The sequence below is a fragment of the Dipteris shenzhenensis genome, chromosome 33, assembly GCF_047967505.1.
Source record: "Dipteris shenzhenensis isolate YYH24624 ecotype China chromosome 33, Dip_SZ_1.0, whole genome shotgun sequence".
NCBI lineage: Eukaryota > Viridiplantae > Streptophyta > Polypodiopsida > Gleicheniales > Dipteridaceae > Dipteris > Dipteris shenzhenensis.
In genome coordinates this window covers 22,176,946-22,182,988 of record NC_141628.1, presented here as the reverse complement: position 1 = coordinate 22,182,988, position 6,043 = coordinate 22,176,946, and positions in this window count along the sequence as shown.

Genomic DNA, 6,043 nt, shown 5'->3' with positions numbered 1-6,043 from the left:
TAGAACAAAATTTTGATGTTTTTGAATAAATTGCTATATCCTATAGTCTTTAGGATGCATGCTTCACATGCAACATAGCACTTATAATGCTTTAACAGTCTCATTTTAGATCCTTATTCCATATCTTTTTGTTGAGAGTTCATGCTCAACATCATGTGATCATGATGTGTGCATAGCACCATCACGTGATCATATGTGCATAGCACTAACCTTATAGAGTGCTATAAAGGAAAGGGTTAGATCCCCTAACCCTAACCCTAAAAGGGTTTGTATATATTCTATTTTTTCAACTAATTCTAGTGCACAGTTAGTCATTTGTGGTGTGCTCTCTAGCTGTGCCCTCTCTCCTCATCTCCACTCTTCTCCTCTCCCCTCTTCATATTTTGTCATGTTATGTACTCCGCATCAAAGACTACAACAATCAACTTGCAGTAGGAGGAGAGACTATGAATCCCGCAGAAATGGTTCAAGGAATCCTAAATGGACTACGAGAAGGATATGAGAATCTAGTCCAGAGTATTGCCATCCAATGGCAAATTCCAACACTGGAAGACCTTCAGTCAGTTCTACTTGGTGAAGAACTTAGGACTCAGGCCATTCAAGCACATAAAGGTCATTCTAATGATCAGGCATTCACAGCTTCAGACAGAAGCAGAGGCAAAGGTAGAAATAGAGGTAGATTATATCAGAAAAGTGGTCATCATCAACAAAATCAAAGTCAAAATCAGCATCAGCATCAGCATCATCCTCAGCAACATCAAAATCAGCAAAGAGGAAATCATTCCAACCGAGGAAGATTCCAAGGATGGGGAATGCATCCCAGTGCAAATGAAGAATGTCCATGATTAAAGCTTTGTATTGAAGTCCATTAAAGGATTTTATTTGGGTACTAGGCAAGGAGCCAATCCAAGACAATTATAATCAGAGTCATCACCTCCTATGTCAAATGAGAGTCAAAATATGCACTAGATGTCACCCAAGGGTCAAGGCTTGCCAAGACAATAGGGAGTTAATGCAGATGGCACCTGGCAAGGGACTATCACATTGAGCAATAAGACAATGGGGAGTCAATGCACCCAAGGGGCAAGGCTTGGCAAGATAACTTGTGGGAGTTAATGCAGATGGCACCTGTATTTTGCACTGGATGTCACCCAAGGGTCAAGGCTTGGCAAGACAATAGGGAGTTAATGCAGATGGCACCTGGCAAGGGACTATCACATTGAGCAATAAGACAATGGGGAGTCAATGCACCCAAGGGGCAAGGCTTGGCAAGACAAGTGGGAGTCAAATTATGCAGATGGCACCTGGCAAGGGACTATCGTGACATTGAGCAATAAGACAATGTGGAGTCAAATTATGCAGATGGCATGAATTGAGGCTCTTTAAGAGCAACAATTTAAATTGTAAACATATGTTCAATCTATATCATTTTGGATATAAAGACTCTAGCTGAGAGCAACGTCTCTCAATGTAATCATATAATAATAGCTATAATTGCTATTATACCTCTTTGGTTCAATACAAAACTTGGGTCTTATGGCATTATGTCTTCTTTCTATTTATTAAAAGTTTTAAAAATTTTGTGCATATTGCCGAGTGACAATGTTATTTTCATGAAATATTTAAGTCTCCTTTCATGGATTTATAAATTTATCACGTCAATGAAAAACGTCAAGGAAAAATATTAAAAACAATTAAATTAACAAATAACTTAGATATAGCTAGAATTTCTAATATAGGATTATTTCAAATTCTTCCATGTTGGTGCAAAAGTATAGATTGAAAAAACAATATTTTTATGTGAATATGATAGTGCCACAAAGTGAACTTTTGATTTGGGAAGGAAAAACGTCAAGGAAAAATATTAAAAATAATTAAATTAACAAATAACTTAGATATAGCTAGAATTTCTAATATAGGATTATTTCAAATTCTTGCATGTTGGTGCAAAAGTATAGATTGAAAAAACAATATTTTTATGTGAATATGATAGTGCCACAAAGTGAACTTTTGATTTGGGAAGAATATTTTCAGAAAGTAAAATTTTGATTTGGGAAGGATATTTTCACAAAGCAAAATTTTCATTTGGGAAGGATTTTTGGGCTTCGTCCAAAAACAACACAAAAAGTCCAAAATTAATGAAATGGGTGTTCTAGTTGAAACAGACTTGTGTGAAAAGTGGAGCCCCCATCCAATATGTACTTGTTTGATTAACACACTTAGGACCGTGTTTTTTCATGGTTGTGCATGACACTAAGGCAAAAACGGTGTTTTATGCTTGATCGACAATGCAAAGCATATCCGATGGGCACAATACTTTGCACACACCTTCAACTAGGTGGAATTGACTTACATGCAAAGTGGCACATGCATCCCATTAGTGCTTGATTGGATAACATACCTAGTAGGCTCATGTTTTTTTACCGATGTGCATGACACTAGAGCAAAAATAGTATTTAATGCTCGATCGACCATGCAAAGGATAACTTGGCATGTCCATCTGATGAGTACTTGATCGGATGACTTCTCCCACCAATAAATTAAGTACTAATTAAAAATTATAATAAATGAGTAGATTATTAAAAAGAGACTAATATTTATGTAATTGTTGCTACTGCAGCTTGCTTGCGAAGGACTCTCACAAAGGAGATGGCTATATATTTTGTTCCAGAAATGGATGTGATTTTATGTAGCAAAAGAGAAGTAGTTGCATTTGCTACAATCCATGATAGTGATCCCAATTCAGTTTGCCACTTTCGAAGACTTGGCGAAGATAAGGTGGCAGTCACTGTATCAAAGATTCTTAGCGCACATGTTGAGCTAAAGTATAAATGTGGAGATATGGAAACACTTGGAGATGTTATGCCCTACAATACATCCAACAAATCATTTATAGCATGGGACAAAGATGAGACTTATGCAACAGACATTATCAAGAATACAAAGTGCACCACCTTGGATTTTACTATAGGGGACATTTTACAAATGAGATCATTTGCAAATAAGACTGTAGCAAAAGGTGAGGTATTGGGATTTGAACAAGTGGAGCAATGGTCATTTGCACAGATGAGGATTCTAAAAGTCACTGATGATGGTATGGTTGATAACATAACATCCTTATGTGATCCCTGCTATGAGGTACGCAAAAATATGAGATGGAGCATGCAATTTTTAAACATGAGAAAGAGGCACGTGGTTTTCAATGATAAAGACAACGTATACTACAATATCAAAGGACCTAAAAAGCGTGCCCATGTGCCAGGCTCTATCACTTCAAATGTGGATGATTTCAATATACTCAATTATAGAAGTGACATCTTATTTGGAGTGGATGAGTTCATTGGTTCCGAGAAACAAAATGATTTTAGAAGCGAAGCCTTATCTGGGGTGGATGAATTCTTGCACAGTGAGAAGGGCAAAGGTTTCAATAGCGATGCCTTGTCAAGTGTGGATGAGTTCATGCATATTAACAAACCTGGTGTCAATCAAGCTTGTGGATTTGTGAAATCCATGCAAGATGTTCTAGAATGAGTGATGTTCTCTCAGGAGTGGAAGAGTTTCAAGGTTCTCAATACTCTCGTAGAATATTGAATTCATTGAATGGTCCTAAGAGTATGTTAAAAACGTGGATGAGATCAACAGAGGATTATTCAATATTTAACTTTGATTGTGATATGAACAAGGATGCAACGACTAATCATGGATGCTTGGTTACCAACAAATGTGAGGAGAAGAAGTGCATAAATACAGATAACAATGTGCACAAGGAACAAAGATGGTCATACATATGCATGAAGAGAAAGCAAATCTAGGCAGATCCACAAAAGCAACCAAAGAGGAAGAGAGTAATGAAGGAGGAGAACATGTTAAATGCATTGGGATATCTATGTTGCAAGCGAAGATGTATGCGCTTCATTAATCTTGCAGACATCAGGGATGTAGAGGACACGTGTGGCAAAGAAGAGGAAGCGAAACAAATGAATACCTTCTCACAAGTCTCTCTTGCTTTCTTCAGAATGGCAATAAAAGACTAAGTTCAAGACAAAAGGTAAAACCTCTCGTAAATGGAAAAAGGATTTGCAATAAGACATATCACAATATTACTGGATTATCCCATGGTACATATTGGGATTTAGTCACCAAGGCAAAGGGTGGCAACAAATTTAGCATTCACGGTAATAGAGGAAGGTCCAAATCAAGAATCTCAACTCTCAGGGCAGCAGCAATTTTGCAAGACTTCATACATGAAAATGCTTTATCTCAACCCCATATATCTACCAAACTCCCTAACGGTGACGCGATCACTGAAATGCACCTTCCAATGGGCTTGACAAAGCTCGAAGTATTTGACTCTATTGCAGAAAAGCAAAGGCAAAGAGGGGATGCCGTAGCTTCTTCTCATACTTTGTATACTCTTTGGAAGAAGAACTTTGGATATGTTAAAATCTCAAGGAGGCAAAAAATGTCAAAGTGCAATGTCTGTGATGATTTAAAGCGAGCGATTGAGAGTGCAACATGTCCAAATCAAAGGGAATTATACCAAAAAAACCAAAAATCTCGTCATGACCTTATTCAACATTCCAGACAAAAATATGCATTTTGGAAGGAGCAAGCTATTTCATATCCCGATGACTACATGTGCCTTATTGTAGATGGCATGGATCAGAATACAACAACATTGCCTCGTTTTGTTGCCACTCCATCTAAATTACAAGGAAAGCACTTTCTAAAGACACATCTATGTGGAGTGTTAGTGCATGGAATTAAGTTCTTTGCAGATATATGGATTGATTCCTTGCATCTACATGATAGCAATCAAGTTGTAACATCTATTATGAAGGCAATTCGCAATGTACATGCAGAAAAAGGTCGCCTACCACCGACTTTAAGAATACAAGCTAATAATAGCTGGCGAGAAAATAAGAATGTACTCTGTTTGCATTCTGCTCCATGCTAGTTGCTCATCGAATCTTCATTGAGATCGAATGTGGATTTTTGTATGTTGGGCATACACATGAGGATATCGATCAGGTTTTTAGCACAGTCTCAAGGGAGCTACAATAGATGACTTGGTAAGAAGATGTGGCAAGCAAGTTCGTGGTTGTAAGGAAAGTACAGTATGTGAGAGGCTCGAAAGAATGTATGATTAGAAGAGCTTCATCCTACCTTTCATACAAACGGGTGGAGAATGCGAGGCTCAAAGGATGTCAAGGAAGAATGCAATATGTTTTGGCCAAATGTTCATAACGATTTGCACCCAGCTCCAGTCTTTGAAAATGAATTTGTATCATTACTCCCACGTCCATATTGTGGACCGAAGAAGAGAGAGTTGACAACTAATGTTGCCTTGTATCTGTTCAAAGAACCATCTGCATTGTGCTTCACCTTATAAACCCACTTGCAGCCAATTGCATTCTTGTCTTTAGGCTAAGGCACCAATTCCCATGTAGCATTTTCTTCCAAGGCATCCATTTCTTCATCCATGGCTTTCTCCCATTTTTCTTTTCCCATGGCCTGCTTAAAAGAAGTGGGTTCTGGTTCATGTATCACTTTGACCATAGAGGCATAATGAATGGCTATAAATCCATCATATTTTAGGCTATCCATAGGATACCTAGCTTTGGTAGACCTGCACAAAATAGGCTCACTACTAGGTGCTCTCAAAACATCCCTTGTCTTCCTTACTCCAGGTGTAACAATAGAAGGAATACCCAACTCATCATCAAGGCTCTTTTCTGAGCCATTGGATTCACCATCCACATAAGAGTGACCTGCATTCACATCAATCATCGGCTGATCTACTTTCTCTTTTCCTTTTTGTGATACTTGCATACCACTATCTGCATTGCCTTGAGGAGATCCTCCTGATCTCAATCTGCCTGTCCATGGCAAAGTATGTGAATGACTGCTAGAGGACACAATAGGGCCACCAATATTTTGTGATTGCTGCTATGAATTCTATGCAGCATTACCATTTTGTGCATCTACATCATCAATCTCATTTATTGGTTTATACGAGCTGCCCATCTCATAAAAAACATCT